At 42.4% G+C, this 20,599-nt stretch overlaps 1 protein-coding gene across 4 annotated transcripts in view; it reads left to right on the top strand.

Annotated features, from left to right (window-relative positions):
* FARP1 (FERM, ARH/RhoGEF and pleckstrin domain protein 1) overlaps positions 1-20,599 on the top strand; it is a 277,212-nt gene that overhangs the window by 7,218 nt on the left and 249,395 nt on the right. The window contains exon 1 of one of the 4 annotated variants that reach the window (XM_032496742.1): positions 12,480-12,609. The exons of the other annotated variants lie outside the window; for them this stretch is intronic. The gene's annotated coding sequence lies outside the window, so the exon portion shown is untranslated. Of the gene's footprint in view, positions 1-12,479; positions 12,610-20,599 lie in introns of those variants that run through there. 4 annotated transcript variants of the gene reach the window in all.

Here is a 20,599-nt window from a genome sequence, read left to right as displayed (position 1 = left end):
CATTTAGACAAAGGCAGGAAGATGATGGAACTGAAAGATGAAAGCAGAGTTCATGTGGGCATCACTGAGTCACTGACCTTGCTGCACCTGGAGCTTAGTATACTAAATAATAGCAAATTTTGTATACTAAATAATGCAAACGTGGACTTAGTGCATTAAACAATGAATTTACCTACTTTCTAATTCTGTTATTGCCATCCAAAGCATCTTGACTGATACATTAACTGGAAGACTTTTTTTTTTAAATGTTTTTCTTTTTTTTCATTGAAGTATAGTTGACTGACAATATTGTATTAGTTTCAGGTGTACAACATAGTGATTTGATACTTTTATAGATTATGTACTATACAAAGTATATACAGTATTACAATATTATTGATTATATCCTCAGTGCTATATATTACATCCCTGTGACATATTTATTTTATAGCTTGTAGTTGGTACCTCTTAATCCCCTTTCCCTATTTTGACCATCACCCCACCCTCCTTCCCCCTGTTAACCACTCGTTTGTTCTCTGTATCTATGAGTCTGTTTGTCTTGTTATATTTATTCATTTTATTTTTTTAGATTCCACATATAAGTGGTAACACACAGCATTTGTCTTTCTCTGTCTTATTTCATGTATCTTAAGTCCCTCTAGGTCGATCCATGTTGTCACAAATGGTATGATTTCATTCTTTTTTATGGCTGAGTAATGTCCCACTGTGTGTGTGTGTATATATACACCACATTTTCTTTATCCAGTCATTTCAGAGGACACTTAGGTTTTTTCCATGTCCTGGCTGAATAATGCTGCAGAGAACATAGGTGTGCATGTATCTTTTTAAATTAGTGTTTTTGTTTTCCTTGGATAAATACCCAGGAGTAGAATTGCTGGATTGTATAGTAGTTCTATTTTTAATTTTTCGAGGAGCCTCCATACTGACTTCCATAGTGTCTGCACCAATTTACATTCCCACCAGCAGTGCTGGAGGGTTCCCTTTTCTCCACATCTTCGCCAACACTTATTTCTTGTCTTTTTGATGATAGCCATTCTAACATGTTGGCAGACTGATTTATCTTTCATCTGCCATTTCATACTATCTATGAGAAAATGAGTTTCTTATTGTTAATTATGTGGAAAGTGACTTTGTGATCATATCAGGTCATTGAAAGCAATGAACTATTTTAAAGGACTTTAAATATTTGATGGCGAGTGCAAATCTTGTCACTGAGTCTGCATGAACTTCACCTTTCCTCTTAAAATGGCCTTGCAGGACATCTGCTTAGAATTGACCATTTGGGGTTTGGGATCACAGGACATACTTGACAATAATGTTTTATTTCTTTAAGAGAACAAATGATGGCAGTACCTGCCATTTCTGTCAACCTAGAATGGCATTTATCTGCACGTTTAATATTGCTTAGGAGATTTGTGAGGACATTATTAATGAGAGATTAATATCTTCCTTTATAATCCTATAGGATCTTTTGGTCCTCTGACATCAGATCTTAGGTGGGGCCAATGTTATTAGTGGAGTGGGCTGCTCGGAAATGTCAGGATTTGGATAAACCAGAGGTTTACCAAATTAAAAAATTAAACATATGTATTTGTGAACCTGTAAAGAAAAGTTAAATGGTTTCATAATAACCTCAATATTAATCCAAGCAAATAAAGCAGGTGTAAAATATCCAAGTAAACAACTTGCAGAGTATACAGCAATAGTTATTCTCTGTTTTCACTTAATTGATACGACTTTTAAAAACAAATCTGATCAAACAGCAAGTTCATACTGTACAGCACAGGGAACTATATTCAATATTTTACAGTAACTTATGGTGGGAAGGAATATGAAAACGAATATATGTATGTTCATGTATGACTGAAGCATTATTCTATATACCAGAAATTGACACAACATTGTAAACTGACTATAGTTCAATAAATACATATATATGTATAAAAAAAAACTGGAAGGCAGGAAAAAATATATATTCTGTTACAATAAATAAAACTGCCCACATTTCATCAAAACAACAACAAAAAACCCAAATTTGATCATTCCCCCCCTTACCATCAAGATGGCCATGTGACCAGGGTAATTTGCATATTCATTGCTTTTTTTATTTTTACTTCACTTGTGGAGTATCAATTCAGCAGATATTTATCGAACAACTGTGTTGAATTACTAGTTACCATTGGTGCCACAGAAATAGGGCTCAGTCCCTGCTGTCAGTGTAGCATCTGAACCAAATGGGAGAAATATCTAGATAATTATAAGAAAAGGTGGAATATGACAAGAGCCTTGCACAAAGTATAGTAACGGAAGGAGTCAGGATAGCAAGGCAGTAGATTCTAGTTGGAAGTGGCGTTTCATTTCAATACAGAAGTTTTGGTTTGTTAGCTTGTTTGTTTATTTTAATGTTCCCTTTGTAGTCTGTTTATTGTAACAGGATTAGAAAAGTATTCATGTATAAAACAGAAAGTGAAAATCCCTTGCAATCCTGCCACTCAAAATTTATGAAAATTAAAATTTGGTTTATTTCCATTTGACTTTTGGCATATTCAATGTATTCCTAGTATTTTTCCCTATACACACAAACATACTTTTTTTTTTTAATTGGGAGAGTGATGCATGTCCATTTAGAAGCCGTTTTTTCCCCTTAACATTGTGTAAGTATTTTCCATACTGAGTTTTCTTTGAAATGAAAATGTTTTATGTCTTTATATATTCCCCTATGTGGCTCTACATAGCATGTATAACGCTGCCTTTGATTGGGCAATTTTTGGTTACAGTATTTGGCTGCAGTGATCATCTGTACATAAATCTATGGAAAGAAGGTCTGTTTTGTTGCAAGGACAGATGCTCAGATTGAGCTATATGAAGCAGAATAGGGGACTTTTGTGGCTCTCAGTACTCACCCCAGACAGGGGAGAGGTGGGTCATCTCAGGTGGAGATGAGGGTCCAAAGATGCCAGCCTTCTGGGGTTGCCCTCACCGTGTCCTGTTTTTTGCTGGGTATTGGCTTCATTTTTCTGGGTCTCTCTACTGGCACTTTGGGACTGTTGCTGGGGATGGTGGGGCTGTCCTGCACATCGCAGGAAGTAGAATATCCATGGCCCTGCCTTAAAAGTCAAGTGGTCCTCCAGTCACGTGAACAACTATTCACACCTTTGCGCAGGTTCTGTTCCTTTGGATGAAGCACTCGTACCGCTCCTGCTGTGATGGAGAATCCCCTAGTGGAGTTTGAACCCCCTGTCCCTACCCCTCCAGGGAAGGACTCCTGTTTAGCTCAGTTGAGGGACCCCTCTTGTGGTGGGTGTGGGAGTTTGGGGTGTACAGGCATGGGATGAGGGTGGGGCACAGTAGCCTTTCCAGATGGATAGGATTGCCAGGGGAAGAAACTTCCTGGGGGAGGGACTGGCAGGGAAGAAATAGGAAGGAGAGGCATCAGTCCATCTCCTCCCAGGGCTGTGCGGAAGCTGGCGGGTTCCCATCACATAAATGTTGCTGTCTGAGAGCACCGAGAGCAGGGATCTCACCTAATGTTCCCTTCGACGGGTGTCATAAGAGATTTTCCCTCCTTAGATATCATCCCCAAACACCGTTCCTCTCACTTGTACTCACACACACCTTCCCGAGTGGGAGGAGAGGGGCAGAGATCGAACTTGCTTGGTGTGAGTTTCTAGCAAAACTGGCCCATGTCAGGCTGGGATGGGAGGGGTGCCTCTGCATTATTTTCTTCTCAATGTGACAACCCCTTACGTGATCCCCTGTCTCTGCTTTTGTTCAGAAACACTTAGTAAGCCAAGGTGTTAATTCCTGGCAGCCCTAATCAGTCCCCAGCAAACAGGGCTGTTTCAAGACAACCATGTATTGAGAAGGAAGATGCTCCATTTGTGACACATCTGAGTCTTGCCTGTTTTTCAGATTCCCAGTCAAAGCCATGTCTATGTCGCCACTCCATTGGCTCACCATTTGAGATTGTACACAGACATGTTGGAGAGCTCCCAGGGCACTCTGGGGGAGGTGACAGTGGTGCCAGTGGCGGTGGCGTAACTGGTTTCATACACAGAGTATCTGGCATCGTTGTTATTTCCTGACATGTGAATTTTGCCTTTTTCACCAGTGTTAGTTTCTGGAGGTCAGAAGCCATGTCTCAAACTTCTATCCTATCTTCCCAGTGCTTAAAAAAGAGCCTTTCTTTGATGGATTAATGGAAATCTTACCATAGGATCCTACGCAACTAGAAGATCACAACTCATTAAATTCTCAGTAACTTTTCCCAAGTTAGAAAGAGTAAAACTCATCTCAGTTTGAAGGCAGATCTGTCAAGCACCTTTTATCCGGAGGGCGCTATTCTCGACATTCACATCAGTGAATAAAACAGTCCAAAACATCCTTGTCTTCAGGGGGACCATATATAGTTTTTGGTCCAAACTGAGACATTTTCAATACTGAAAGGACTTGCTAACTGCACGGGATGCCGGAACAGGGGGCGTCTAAGTGGATGGTCACCCTTGTGCTCAGAGAGTGGCCCAAAGTGGGGGCTGATTTTTCCCAGAGGCTGTCGGATGGATGCCTTTGGGACAGGCTGGGGACAGATGCAGCTAATCCCCTGTGACTTCAGGGATGAGCCCACCATTCACTCACCCAGGACACATTTATTGAGAACTTGTGCGAGTCTGCCTGTGTTCTCCTGATAGGTTGTTTGCTCCCAGGTGAGACTGCATTTAATAGGGACATACAGGTGGGAGATTCGTCCTCAGCTGTAGAGGAAGATAACGAATAGAATGGTTTGAAAAACACTGGGCACTTGAGATACAAATCACAGACTCTAAGTAATTTGCTTGTTACTTAGAGTAACAAGTCCTTTTGATCAGCATTTTTTGTTTATTTGTTTTTTTCAAGATTTGGAAAGCCACAGGGCTCTAGTCCCTGAAGGTTGTTTAACAGATACATTTCTTTTTAAGGGAAAAGGGAATTGAAATTGCTTTAGAAGGGAAGCAACTGTGTGTTAAAATTTAAAAAACATTTATGTACAGTGAATGACTTTTTCCCCCTGTGTACTGTTCTTAAGTTTTACCACCTGGACTGATTTGTGTGCCCAACACCACAATCAGGACATGGAACATTCTGATCAACTCAGCAAGTTCCCATACGTTGTTCCTTTGTGTCGCCCTCCCCTCTCTCCTTACCCAGCCCCTGTGAACCGCTGATCTTCCCTCTGTCACTGTTTGTTCTTTTCCAGGATACCATATAAGTGCAGTCACAGAGGAGGTAGCCTTTTGAGACTAGCTTCTTTCACTTACTCTTTGAGATACTTCTCAGCCATTGTGAACATCCATCCTCCTTTCCCTCCTGTTGCTGAGCCGTATTCCATCGTGTGGATGTGCCACAGTTTGTGTAGCCGTTCCCTTGTTGAAAGACATTGGGGTTGCTTCCAGTTGGGTCAGTTATGAATAGAGTGGCTGTAAACGCATGGCTGCTGGGAACTTTCCCCTGCGGGTTTCCATGTGGGCGTGACTTCTCACAGGCAGACACCCAGAAGTGGGGTCCTCACCAGCACTTAATGTTGTCAGTGCTTTTCATTTTAGCCATTTTAATAGATGTGTAGTGGGGTTTCAGCACGGTTGTTTATTTTTTTAAACAAAACACGCTGAGAAAACACCTGTACAAGGGGCTTAACCAAAGATATGACTAGATAGTTTCCTGGACTATCTAGCAGAGGCTTAACAAACTCTGTTAGCTGCCCGCTTTTTGATGAGGTAGATCGGAAAGAGCAATTGTGTATATAAAATGTGAGGCCCTGTGTGTAACAGTGCCAGCAAGAAATAGAGGCAAATAAGAAACCTGAGATATGTGTGTATATAGGTTTGATTTCAGTGAGTATCTTGTTAATTCTCAATATGAATATGCAGTGATAAGAATTAAAAGATAAAATTACTGAAGCAACTGAAAGGCAGTGTAGACGTGGAGGAGGGAATACAGGCTTCGGGGCATGTATTAATATCTACTGCTGCATGACAAATTACTCCTAAACTGAGTGACTTAAGACAGCAGTAAATATTGTCTCTCACAGTTTCTCTGGAGAAGGACTCTGGGAGTTGCTCAGATGGGCAGTTCTGGTTTGGTTATTTGCAGTACAGATGTCAGCTGGGGCTGTAGGATCTGTTTCCAAGAAAGCCCATGGGCTCCTCGGTTCGGGTGCTTGAGTGTCCTCACAACATGGTGGCCAGCTTCTCCCAGAGTGAGTGATTTGTGGGCAGACCAAGGTAGAAACTGCCGCTGTGACCTAGGCTGGTAAGTCATACATTGTCACTTCCACAGTACTCTTAGTCACACAGGCCAGCCGTGGATCAGTGCGAGGTGACTACACAGAATTGTGGGTGCCGGGGGCAGGGATCGTTGGGAGCCATCTTGGAAGCTGGCCATCATGGGCCTTGAGGGACCTGTGTTCAAATCCCAGCTGGTCCCTCAAAAGCTGAGTGGTCCCCAAGATTCACTGCATTTCTGAGTCCCAGCTTCCTCTCTTATTTTAAAAATGAAGATAATAATACCTACAAAATAATGCCTATGGAGACACAAATCATGGATTTAAAATAAATTGCTTATGAAAGTCTTGATCAGCATTTGTTAAGATTTGGAATTTGGGGAATTTGGAATTTCTTTTGGGAATTGAAGATAATATCTAAAAAGGGACTGTCTGGCAATTTATAAAAAGCTCATGACATGGTAGATGTTATTTGTATTATTAAACCATGAAGCTTTGAATCTTAACTCTGCAAAGATTAACACATTATGTAATGACATTCTTTAAAAACATTTTTTTAAACTGAAGTATAGTTAGTTTACAATGTGTTAATTTCTGGTGTATAGCACAGTGTTTCAGTTACATATATACACACACACACATATACACCTTTTCATATTCTTTTTCAAAATAGGTTATTACAAAATAATGGGTATAGTTCCCTGTGCCATACAGTAAAACCTTGTTATTTATCTATTTTATATATAGTAGTTAGTATCTGCAAATCCCAAACTCCTGATTTATCCCTCCACTCCTCTTTCCCCTCTGGTAACCATATGTTTGTTTTCTATGTCTGTGAGTCTGTTTCTGTTTCATAAGTAAGTTCATTTGTGTCATTTTTTTTTAGCTCAAGTAATGACATTCTTTTTAGCAAAGGTATTGGTCACAGCTCTTTTCACTTTCAGATTCTGTGTTTTTTTCTATGTATTTTTCTCTTTCTATTTTTTCCCTTTCCTAAATGGGGAAATCCAGTCATTGTGAATTAGCAAAGACCAAATTCCTCATCTGACTTGGTTCTCAGGTCTTTATTTTTAATAATACCCCCCAAATAAGAAGTATGTTATTTGAGGTCTGCTGTGTCGTGCTGGAAGGGCTTGGACAGACATTATTGATGGGTTTAGAGATGTCTGGAGAGCAGGTATGAAGCATTAGCTCACTGCATCACCGCCTCTTTATAGAGTTTTTAGAAAATGCTTGCTTGTAAAAGTCATTTTAAAATACATAAATCAGCTCCCTTTGACTTTATCGAAACAGTCCAGAAAGCTTTCTTTTTGAAGCGATCGCGATGTGGGATAATGTAGCTCTGCTGCTTTGAACTGCTTTTGTAACTGAGAAATGTGCCTGAAGGAAATCTGGGGTCTTTACCCCATTTTCTTTCCATGCCTCCTGTATTTCACTCTTGACCCTGCCTTGCCCCCCTGCCCCATCCCTACGCTCCTGTTTGTGACGTTCGTAAAACAAACCTCTGGAGCCCTCCTCATTCACATCCTCCCATCTCTACACCTGCTGCTTCCTCTGCTTGGGACGCAAGAGCTTTCTACCCAGTCTGTCTCAGCTCCAATGTCCACCTGTTCCCTGCCCACCTCCTTCCAGAAGATTTTCTGAAGGCTAAAGTCTACCGCAAGTGTCAACCTGGACCTTCTGTGTTTGTACCTGTTTTTTTCTCCCCCCAACTCCTTTTATTTATTTGAGCAGTAACTCGTAACTAGCACCTCTGAGTCCCAGGCTGCATTCTGAGGCTTTACATGTACAAACTCATGTGATCATCCCAACCACCCTGATTTTTAATCCCCATTTTGTATAATAGGAAACTGAGGCACAGAGAGGTTAAGTGATTTGTTGAAGGTCACACAGCTTTCCTGGTGGAGCCAGGAAAAAGGCTCAGAAAGTCTTTCCCCATTTATTGAGAGCAACTTCTGCTTAAGTGTTTCACACCCTCCACTTTCCTGATGCCTGGGAAAGTGCCCAGAATGTAGTAGGTGCTCAGTAATCATTTGTTACTTTAATTCTCTTCATTCACTCTCTTGTGTCTGGGGGTCACCTGCCTCTTCTTTGGGGATTATACTCTTAGATGAGCACATATGTTTAAAATTCTATGTAAAGTATATGTGTTCATGTGCATTGAGAAGAGGGTATTACCTATGTGTTTTTTTTGGATAAGAATAATATCAGTGGTTTTTATTTTTTCCTTTGAACTTTCCTGTGTTTTCTAAACTGCCTATAATGAATTTTTATTGCTCTTATAATTAGCCAGCCATGATTATTTAACATGAGAAAAACAAACTGTTTTTCAAGAGATGGAAGAAAAGAAAAACCTTTTAAGATTTTTTTTTTCTGCAAATTGAGCCAAGCCTGGCCACAAATGTAAACAGTCATCTGAGACATACTTGGGCATTGCAAGTCTTCCCCTGCTGTATTATTGAAACCGTCTACTCAAAGATCATTTTAGTCTTTGTAGTGTTTCCAAGGTCCCTAACAGGAATATTGATGCTCATGACACTTGGGTGAGAGGTGGTCTTCTAGGGGAGACATTATCAAAAGGTATTTTTTTATTTGTGGGTTGGAAGTTTAAGGTTGTCTGAACTCTGTGCTTCAGGTCAGTGGGATGCTTTTGTTTTGGAGGTGGAATAATTCATCAACATGAACTCAGACTCCAGGTACGGTCTGGGAATAGTCATTCCAAGGTCACATAAATAAATCCCAGTGTCAGTGTTACCAGGTCCAGAGTTGGTGGTGAGGCTTAAGGCCTGTGGCAGGGGAACGGCGAGGGAACGGTTGCTTCTTCCAGGCTGGTAGGTAAATGAGCAAGGACTGCCAGGGACAAGAAACTGTGCTGATGGTTTGATTCCTGAGAGTCTGAGACACGCAGAGATTGTTTGCCCGCTCGCTGTTGCCATGCTGTCTGGGTACCCCTGCCTGCTTGTATGCAGGAGCTAAATATCCAGGGTGGGCATTGTCCATCCCACTGGCTCTCGTCCCCGGCGTCATTCAGTGCTCGGAATGGCCTTCAGTTCTATAGGCTGAAGATGCAATTAGAAAAGTCTGTCTGCAGGGCAATGGTAGGGAAAACCTAATAACCCATCAGAACCCATTCCCTGAAAATTGCTTGAAAGTCTGCTGTACGCACTAAAAGGACAAACAGCACGTAGCAAACACATCTGGCTTCTCTTTGGAATCAGGATACGGGCTACAGTCTCATACCAGGTACTATACTATATACTAGACAGTGTGCTTGCACTTTGCATATATTTTTATTTGGTCTTTTGCTCAATGAGGAAGGTACTATCTTCATTTTACAGAAGAGGAAGCAGCGACTTCGAATATTAGTAACATGCCTACAGTCACGTAGCCGATCAGTGAAATCAGGCTTTCCTCAAGCCCACACTCTTTTCTGTGTCTCACTTTGGGGTCCTCTTCTAGTACAGGTATCACTGAGCCTGCCAGGCTAGGGCAGCTGAGGTGGATCTTGCAAGTTCAAGGTCAGACCAGGTCTTTATTTAAAAGTGTGTTATTCTGTTCATTGTGAATTTTAAATTTGGGGGGGGGACACGTAACTAGGTTTATTTATTTGTTTGTTTGTTTGTTTCTTAGAGGTACTGGGGATTGAACCCAGGACCCCGTGCATACTAAACATGTGCTCTACCGCTGAGCTGTACCCTCCCCCACACTGTGAATTTTTAAAAATTACATTTGTTTTTTAAAAAAATTATTTGTTAAAAATGATAATCTTAGTTACTGTGTGTTTTGGTGCCCCCCTGAAATTTTGTGCCCAAGGCGAGTGCCTCACTTGCCTGACTGGGGTCCCAGGCAGCCAGAGGTCCTGGACTCAGCACGAGGACAGTCTCATCAGTCAGCCAACAGAGGAGCTCCTTGTCCTTTTTGGCATTGTGATACTATTTTATTTTCCCTTTCAAGGCATTTTGGGGGAATGAGTCACCGGACTTTAAGGCATGTCCTTGGCTTCACTTTTGAAGGTGTTGCTTTGTCTCTGACACCATGGTGGTTGGTACCACGGCTTACTGACCGAAGTTCAGCTTTGAGAAACGGAAGCCCAGTTCTGATGAAAGCCTGTTAGAGTCACCGAGGCTGGCGTTTTGTCGCTTGGTGCTGATGTCAGGGCTGGGGTGGGGGGTGCGGGATGGGAAGAAGATGTGTTTTTAAATTGAAGCCACATAATATAGGAGCTGGGCCTGAAGCTCTCCCCTGCGCGATGCCAGCCTGGCAGGCAGATGCTGCAGTTCTGATGGTGGCCCAGCCTTTGCGGTGCAGGGCAGAGGCGCAGGCCAGCCTGGCGCAGGGGGTGGCTGCCGGCCTCTCCAATGCGATGCTTGCAGAACGGCTTGGGTGGCCTTGGTGGCCTAAATCGAGCCCAAGGCTAGCCCAATGTATTTCACATGGGAACTGGCTGTGTTTCACCGAGTCTTTTTTTTTTTTTCATAAAACATTAAAAAATAACCTTGTTTCTTTTGTATCTATCTTTTTTTTAATTGCAAAAATAATAGGATCATCATAGAAACTTGGAAAAGTAAAGTAGTAGTCTGGAAAAACACACAGATTGCTCTCTTCTTCATATTTGCCTTATATAGTTTTCTTTCCTTTCCTTAATTAAAAAAAAATGCACTTTGTTTTTTAGAGCAGTTTTAGGTCCACAGCAAAATGGAGTGGAAATTATAGAGTTCCCATAGACCCTCCCACCCCCCATTATCAACATCTGGCATTTTCTTTAACTTTTAGATTTTTTACTGTGTTTAATGTTTTCAAATGTATAATATATTGTACATATGTTTTGTGAATTTCTCCCCCCTTAATGTTGCTTCAGTAGTCCCTAAATGAATGTGGTTAAGGTCAGAGGTCTCTGAGGTTCACTTCCTGTTGACCTTTCCTCAGAGGAATGCGGCTGAGCTCACAGTGGGGGGTGGGGGGTCCCCAGATGACCTGCCCTTTGAATATTTATCATGTGGAGATTTCCCAGAGCCTGCTTAGAAGGATTTAGGGGCCAGGAAGACGCCCTGCTCCTGCCTCTTTTACCGCTGGATTTTTTTCCTCTCTGGTGTTTGGGGAGGGGGTGTGGGATCTGCTTTCTGTGAGAAGTGTGAAGCCTTCCTCATGAGTTAGAAAATAGAACTGGAGAGGAATGTTGCCAGAACAGTCTTGACTGTTAAAGGAAACATCTAACTCGGATGGATGCTTCTGGCAGTGCAGACTGCCCAGGCGCAGGCCTGCTGGCCGGCTTGGAGGTGGCAGAAGGTGCAGGATCTCCCAGGGAGGGAGTGGGTGAGAACTGGGGACCCGCTTCAGTGGTGTGTGCTGGGAAAAGTGCCTTCCCTTGTGGATCTGTGGACGCTGGTTTATTTTGTTCACTTCTTTGCGACTGCTGCCTGGCACAGGCCATGGCCGCGGTCGGTGGTCATTACGTCTTGGTTGAAGGAAGGAAAATGAGATCCCCTTTGGGGGCTTCTGAGTAGAATTACCTTGGACCTCTCACTCCTGAGCTGACCTTCTCACCGGCTGTTTGGCCCCCGTGGTCTGTAAAAGCCTTGAATTTATAGTCACACATTGATGACAAACCTTGATTGTCACCATCCCCTCAGACCCCGTTTATCCACTTTAGAGTAGCTGTCCTTTGGCTTCTGGACTTGATTTCAGCCTGTCTCGGGCACGGGCTTGGCCAGCCTCTTGTGAAGTTAGAGATTCTTAAGCAATGTTCTGTGAATGGCTGAGGCGCCTTGCAACTCAGGAGCTTCAAGATCTTAAAAACAAATGCCCATTTAGAGGGAAAAAAAAGCCTTCTTTGGGGGCCATGATATCCTACATTAGTGGCCTATAAATTGAGCCTAGGATGGCCTGTCCTAATACTTGTAATTATCCCCCTTGAGCTGAATTCTGAGTAAATTACTGGGTGGCTTGACTGTGAGTCATGCCATTGGCACCAAATCTGAGAACTAGTCTTACTTTTAGTGAAGAGTAGACCTAATAGCATTTCAGATTGTGGGGGAGTGGAGGGAAGGAAAGGACAAGGAAACTGGCATGTGGGTGTTTTGCCCCCATGGATGTTTGTTGATTGGCTGGCTGCCGTGGTCAGTTGCGAGGAGTGACCGTTTGTTTTAACCCTACGGAGTTTGGTTGAACACCTGGACTCTTCACTTGCCACCCACAGGGCAGCATGTCAGGGACTCTTGTGGAAAACGGCATTTTAATTGGAGACCGAAAGAGCCAGAAAGTCTGGAGTGCTCTGGGTGAATTTAAGCTGAAGTCTCTTGATGCCTTCAGATTGACCCTCTTGACTCTGGATTTGTATTTGATCACACAGCAGAGTAAGTAACATGCCTGTGCCCTTCCCTTTATATGCATTTTTACGTACTGCCATGAGTCCAGTGGAGGCGTCATTAACCTTTCAGAGAGCTGAGATTTTTGTTTCATAGGAAACGAACTGATATTTTTAATTGTTTTAAGAATGACAGAGAGTTCTTCAGTGCTGTTGTTTTAGCCTCCTCCTCTGCTATCTCGTATTTACTCTTGGGGGAGAGGAACCTCTCTCTCTGTCTCTCCGAGAGAGAGCCCGTCTGGCAGGCCAAGAGCTTCAGCTCTTAGCATCGTCCCAAGTGATGATCTGAGTCTTCCTTGAATCCTACCCTACATCTTTAAACTGCCATGAAGTTTAGTTTGATTTAAAATTCTTTTGAGTCTATTGTTCAGTTTGTTGTCTTTTAAAACATTTAAAACTATACTGTAATCTGGCATATTATGCTGACATTCAAGGAAATGAAGTTTTCTGAGCAGCAGTATCTGTGTTTTAAGACAAATTGTTAATTGAAGGATTAAAAGGTATTATGAGCAGGCTGTTCTGCACGTGGACCAACAGGCCTTGGTTTGCAACCGCACTGATTCAACGTTCCCAGCAGTTTGAACTCTGTCAGGCTGAAGTTTGTTTTAACACAATACTGTGGGAACAAGATTTGTTAAGCAAATAGCGAAAATCAAGTTACATGTGAAACGTTTACTCTCTTTAAGAGAAGAGACTTTCCAACACTTTGGAAAGAATCACTCATGATTCTTGCCCATTAAAACAAGCTTGGTAGGACCTTTATATGATAACCTCCCATCATTTAAAAAAAATGTATCATTCCAGAAATATTTTATGCATAGACATTTGACACAAATGGTGGCATACGTTGGATACTGTGTTGTATCTTGTTCTCTTTGCTTAAGACACCCTGAAGATTGTTCTATATTAGTGTACAGATCTGCCTCTTTCTTTTTATTGGCAAATAACATTCCATTTTATGGAGGTACCTTGAAGTGTCTTGTAAAGTTGTCCCTGTCGATAGACATTTAGGTTGTTTCAAACATTTTGCTGTCAGAAACAATGCTGCAGTGAAGATCCTTGAAGTCTCTTTGTGAGTGTTTCTGAAATAGAAATTCTAGAAGTGGGGTCTGTAGTCAAAGGGTATGTTTGCTTTTAATATAGATATTGCCATATTGCCCTTCAAGAGTTTGTTCTTTTGCTTTATTAACTTTTTTTTTTTTTGGCTTGTTTTTTTGGAGGGAGGTAATTAGGCTTACTTATTTATTCTTAATGGAGGTACTGAGTTTGAACCCAGGACCCTATGCATGCTAAGCACATACTCTACCACTGAGCTATACCCTCCCCGCTTAGCTTTAATTCTTACATAGTGCGTGCTTTGTGCTAGAAACTGTTTCAAGTGCCTTCTAGATATTAACTTGTTTCATCGTCAGAGCAACTCTTATAGGTATTAGCGTTGTTACAACTGTACAGACGAGGAAACTGAGGTCACAGAGCTGACTTAACCCGGTCCAGGGCCACATCCAGTCAGTGGTGAGCAAGAATTTGAACCCAGGCCGTCTGGATCCAGAGTCCTCTCTTAATCATTGTGTTTCACTACCTGTTCCAGAGAGGAGCCACAGTGATGTCGAATGTTTTCACCTTTCCTAGTCTGATCAGTGAGATGTCAGGTTTGTTTTTTTTTTTTTTCATTGTTATTTGCATTTTTCCTGTTGCTTGTTGAGGTTGGACACATTTTCAGATGTTGACAAGCCATTTGGATTTAGCTGGCTTTCCATCCACTACCTGTTCCTGTCCTTTGCCTGTTTTTCTATTTGAAAATATTTTTCTTACTGATGTGTAGTAATTCCTTTGCCTATGGAGAAGATTAGCCCTTTGTCAAATGTATTTTATTTTATTTAAAAATTTTTTGGCTGAGGGAGGGAATTAGGTTTATTTATTTTTAGAGGAGGTGCTGGGGATTGAACCCAGGACTCGTGCATGCTAAGGAAGCGCTCTGCCACTTGGGCTATCCCTTCCCCCTGTCAAATGTATTTTAAATGCTTTGTCCGACTTTGTACTTTGCTTCTTGGCTCTGTGCATTATCACTCTGCTTCCGCAGCGTCTGGGGTCTAGGCCATGTTTAGAGAGAGCTTCCTCTGTCTGAGAGCATTTTTTTTTTTAAATCTCATAACTTCTTCCAGAACTTTATGGTTTATTTTTAAAAATTTATGTTGGTTCAAAGAGTAATGTGGGATTCAAGTTAATTTTTTTCTGATAATATTTAGTGGTAATGACGGGCGGCTACACAGGAGTAAAAAGCAAACGCGTGGTAAAGGAGTATTTGGTGTCAGGCTGTTGTAGCTGACTCTTGATGACTTAGCTGTGCTGTTAGCTTTGTGGCTCATGTTTATCCCATGGCTATTTCCATTTTTTGCCCTATTTTCCCTTCCCTGCAGTTAAGAACTATCTAGCTTTTCCTCTGCTTCATTTTCCATATACTTACCTAATTCATTCCATGATTCTCACCTCTGGCCTAAATCTATTTCAGTATATTCAAATTTCATCAGATGCTTAGATATTTCCTGTTTTATCCCCAGTCTTCAAGGGTGATTTGTCTGGAGGTCTTCTGAGCTGCTCCGGTCTGGCCTGGTCAGCATCCTGCCATCTCCCCCATGCTTCCCCCGGGGGTGCCCTTTGCCTCCATTACCTGGCGTAGGATCTCTGGCCTGGTCAGCTTCAGGGATCTCCCTGGCTTCTCTTCCTGAAATCTGTTTTCTGGAGCCTGTGCCTTTCCATTTCCATGTTTTTCTTCCTCATTTTGGTGGAGCCCCTTCCTCAGTGTCTGGGGAGACCCTGTGGGCTGGGTGGAACATCTGGAGACAGGATGGTGGGCTGAAAGACTGTTAAGGTCCCTGTGCGTCCTACTGCAGACAGTGACTTAGCTCTCCAAATCCCTGTCTCACCATGGTTCTCCTCCCCTCCCGCTCCCAGCGTGGCTGTAGGACAGTGCTGGGTAACTCATCTGCGGTGTGCCTGTTATTAGCATGGCATGGAGTCTTCACTGCTGAGCCAGGCACTGTCCTATGATTGTTTCCTTCAGAAACTGTTTTTCCTGGAGAGAATTCACTTCTTAAAAATTTTCATGATTTTCTGTGTACCCATGGCTCAATTTTTGCAAATAAGTTCAACGGACCTGCCAATTTTCCTGCAGCTACTCTTTACCAAACTTTAAAACACAGCCTGTAAACATTCAGTGCCTCCATCTTTTCTCCTTGGTGTGCACTGTCTGCAGCCCCCCGCCTCCAACTCTTGTGCCAGTGGGTTGTACTCTAGGCCTGGTGCACAGCCGTCATTCACAGACTACTGTTCTTCACTCCTGGACCCACTCTTTTCTGGACTCCACATCCTCTAATTTCATGGTATACCCCATTGTTTTAATAGAACACATACTCCAGTAGCTTTCTCAGAAAGATGCAAGGGAGATAAATTTCTTTTGATTCTTGGCGTCTCTTTACTGTAAGCTTAGATTTGCTTGAGAATTTTATTGCATGTGGAATTAAAAATTGAAAATATTACTCTTGACATTTTAAAGACATTGCTTCATTGTCTTCTAGCGTTCTTTGTAGGTGATTTATTTTTTTCTTTATCTCTCTGAAACATTTTAGAGTCTTCCTATCTCATATTTTGAAGATTCACAGTTTTTGGCATATATCTGAGTGGGTCCTTTTAAAATTATTTCTGCTGGGCATTTGTTTTTCTTTTTATTCTGGAGACCCTTGCCTGTCAGTCTGGGTTATTTCTTGAATTAAAAACTTTTTCTTTTAATTCTCTTTCTGTAATTCCTGCTATTTGGGAAATTTAAGAAAATTCTCTACTTTTTAAATTTCCATGCATTTTTTGCCTCTCCTTTCTATGACATTTCCTTAAATAAACCTTTCAATTAACTATAGAAACAAAAAATTTAGTTATCCCTATGGTTGATTTCCAAGAGCTGTTGGCTTTTTTCCCATAGCATCTCTAGCTATATTTTAAGACATGATATTCTTTCTGGGGATATTAATTCCAGATTTAAAAAAACTTTCCTCTGCTCCCTGCAACATCTGGATGTTTTCACAAGGCTTATTTTCCTCCTTTGTGTTTTGGTCCTGACTTTGATTTTATAGGCTTTCCTTAAATATTTGTTCATCTTTATCTGTTATTAAGAGCACGTATTTAGAGTAAGGTACAAAAAATCAGATCTGAATCTCTGTGCCTGTGGATGGGCTTGCCGATTGCTGATTTTTCGTTAAAGTGATGAAGCAGCGACTGGTGGTCTTGTCAGAGGAAACCCTCCAGTGTTAGTGTGTGTATGCATTCAAATTCTCCAGAGAAAAATCCCGCCAGCCTTGCCTGCGATAAGCCTGGGATAAGCTATGAGTATTCTGGAAGCAGGATGGAGGAAGGGGAATATGGGTCCCGTGGGGGAGTCACACTTTTCCTTAATTCCCACCATCTCTGGCTGGGTTTGCAGATACAGATCACGTCACTGTTTCTCATTGTGCCTGCTGGCATTTCTGATGTCCTTGGTTATCTTTCTTTGGATAATAAACCTCTTAGTTGGCGCTTGGGGTAGATAGGAAAAGGGGACCTGAGACCCCAAGATCCCTCCTCTTTATTGGACCCTCATCCTCTGTTCCACCCTGCCTGTCATCCTTCCCTTCAGCGGGAAACTCAGAGGGGAAGGTTTTGTTGGAACTCCTCTGAGCATCACTTAGGAGCTAAATCATCAGCTCCATCTCTCCACTTTCCATCATCTGAGTGTCAGTTGGATGTTTTGTCTGCTGATACCTACATATATATATACATACACATTTTTTGTCCTTTTAGAAAGATATGTTTACTGTCCTTTTGGTAGGTTTTTTGGTGGGAGAGGCAGGCAGGTGGTTTCTCTGCCATGTTCAACTCAATGTTGACTTTATTTTGCCAAAATGTGATATAAAATGATAAAGAAGTTTGTTGCAGAAGCAATAAAATACGAGACCTAAATTGTTCCAAAAATTGCAAATTTTTTCATTTTCTAAGGGTGCAGATTCAGTCTGATATTTATGGATCTGTCTAAGAGAATTTCTGTGATGCGTTATAAGCTATGTCTGCCGTTTGAACATACGTGTGCCCCCACATGTACCGGCACCCTTTTTCCATCTATCTCATTTTTGTCACTGTCACAGAAAAATCAAGGACAGTCTGAGTGGTTTGTTTTTGTTTTGTTTGTTTGTTTGTTTATTTAAATCTCTTGACCACAGATGGGTTCACTCTCCCCGTGGGTGTTTGCCAGCCTCACATCAGGTTAGCCGTTCTCTGCTGGATGAAACAGAGAGAAGGTGTCACTGATGACAGCTCAGGTCCTGCTGGCTTTCTCTGTGCAGTCCTGTGGTGGGGGGTGGGGGTGGGGGTGGGAAAGAGTATGAGAATCCTAGTTCTGCTTAGCCAGGAATGAGACATTTCTGAGTAGGAATCCAGCTACTGATTTAATTTTGGCCGCGGAGGGAGTTCTGGTGGCCCCAGGGAGGAAGTGATGGGAAGGAGGGAGAAATTGGCAGGATAAACAAGGCTCTGAAAATAAGGTGTCATGGGGGTGGGGGATGGGACCAGTCTCTGCCGGGCTCCTTTGCTGGTGCCACTGAGCAGTTATGTGACCCCCTCGGAATTTCCCCATGACCTCCCCTTTTGGCTGCAGCCGAAAGAACGGGACTCCCAGGGCTGCCTCTAACACAGTGCCCTTAAAGTTCAACCTGAAGGAGCAGAGGAAAATTACCTGTGAGCCTGCCACCTGCACGCTGCTTCTTCTTCTTCTTTTTTTTTTTTTTTTTAAGACTTTGGGCAAGTGTGCTCGTTCCCCTGTTTATTTTGGGGGGGGAGTGGAGAAGCCGGAGAGAGAAGGAAGTGAGCTCATAACCAGCTTTGGGACACAGTGCTGACTCGTGCGTTTCTTTGTACAGGATTTTGCCAGGCCCTTGACATTCATTTAAAGCAAAAAAAAAAAAAAAAAAACTTTCTCCTTGAACATCTGTGCAAAATCAGCTAGGGTGGAGGGCTTAGAGCCCAGCAGGAATGTGGGGTAATTTAGCACATTTCTGAAAACTGGGGTGAGAGACTACAGGACCCCCCCACCCCCGTTGTGATGCACTGGCTACAACCCAGCAGCAAAGGCAGGAGGACAAATTGTGCCAAGAAGATGTGTTCAGAGTGCGGCAGAATCACATGGTGAAAAATGTGCAGGACGTAAGTGGGGGAATACGCACTCTAGGGGTTTCATGAATAAAAACAATTAAGAATGTCATTCTCAGGTTTTTTTTTGCTCCTGCCACATTGGGTATGCACATTTAAAAAAAAAAAAAAGCCAACCCAGTTCGCTCAATCAGTTTGGCTTACCGCCCCTTTCAGATGGAGCATCATTTCATTGCATTTTGGTCTTTCTCGTAGCTGTAAGCCAGGAAATCTCCTGTTTCATTAGGTCATCTGTTCCTGAGAGTTCTGCCCTTGCAAAAGCAGTAGAGGAATTTTTATCGGCAGTTGGCATAAATAAAAAAGTCAATGGCAAATTATTCCATGGTTTGCCTTATGTTTCAGGTGGACCTTATGAAAATTCCTTAGAAGGAATTTTGTGTTTTAGGATACCCATCAACCTGGGTGAAATTTCCTCCAGTTTCGGTTTTCATTGACTACAGGATTTTGCCTTTCAACCGGGAGCCTTTGGAATCCTAAGGGGTTTGCAACCCCTGGAATGCAGGCCTGTGAGCCATTTTCAGGATTTCAGGAAGGCTGTGACCAGAATCCCACAGTCATAGGGGCTGGGAATAGGAGTGGGGTGGAGGTAGGGGTGAGGGAGCACCTCCTTAAGTCCCTGCAAATTACAGAAAATATCCAAGTGTTGGGCTTGGCCAGATCTTTCTCACCTGGGTGTGACCATGCACCGTCTCATCCTGATCAGAAGGGCCCGTTGACCGTCCATTACTTGTGCCTTTAGTGAGTGAGTCAGAAGTAGGGTTAGTTGTTTAGCTGCATCCGAGCAGATCTGCTCTTCTGACCAAGGGATTAGGGCGTGATCTGGAAAGGGTCCCCCAATCCATAGAGAATCAAGTGTTGGTAACCCCAGTCCCCACGCTGCTCTGGTCACTCCCCCATTTGCTTTGACAAAGATGGCACAGTCCGGGGTTTGCAGATAGGGCCCCATTTGCAGTTACTGAGGTGAAAACCGGAAAGGGGTCTGCCACAGCCTTGACCTTAGAGTGTGGTGATGGGGAGGACTCAGCTGCCAGTGAGTGGGTGCATTCCACCAGAGTCCTGGCTTTCTTCTTCCCAACTGCAGAATGTTTATTTCATACATTAAAAATACAGAGTAAAGATGGGAAGGAAATTGACCAAAATGTTATCAACTTTTGTTTACCAATGGTATACTGGCTAACCAGTGACCAAATTTAGCAATGCTTTTGCAGTGATCGGCTTTCTGCCTTTTTAAAAATTTATTTTTATTTATTGACTTTTTGATCACCTTTCTGCTTTAATTTTGTGAATTATCAATAATGAGACTGACTCTGTTATTTAAAATTGAGATGAAATATATATATATATTTTATTAGTGTTTATCTAGAATGTTCTCAAAGGTTGATGACTTGAAGCACTGGAGAAAGTTTGAGGGGTGTAGTTGAGTCTAGCATGCCACTGGAATTCTAAAACACATGTAAAGTGTTGTGACAGGAACGCTAATGAGAGATGGAAGAAAAACCCTAGAACAGAGGCTTAGAATTTCTGCTTATCACTGCCCAAAAGTTTCGTATTTCTTCTTTTGTGGAGATTCCAAATGTTTTTGAAAGGCTTAAAAGTGAATGAAAACCCTCTGACAGAAACTTAGGGATGGAGGGGTGTCTAGTGAGTCACTGTGCAGAAGCATTGTATTGTTAGCTTTGGCAGTGACCATTCCGAGAGAGAGCTCTGCACAGTGACTCACTTTCGGGGCACTTGAACACTCTGTCTTGTCT

This window comes from Camelus ferus, chromosome 14 (assembly GCF_009834535.1).
Source record: "Camelus ferus isolate YT-003-E chromosome 14, BCGSAC_Cfer_1.0, whole genome shotgun sequence".
In the NCBI taxonomy this organism is placed as follows: Eukaryota; Metazoa; Chordata; class Mammalia; order Artiodactyla; family Camelidae; genus Camelus; species Camelus ferus.
The sequence above is the reverse complement of the archived record's forward strand: the minus strand, read 5'-3'. Positions and strand labels throughout refer to the sequence as shown.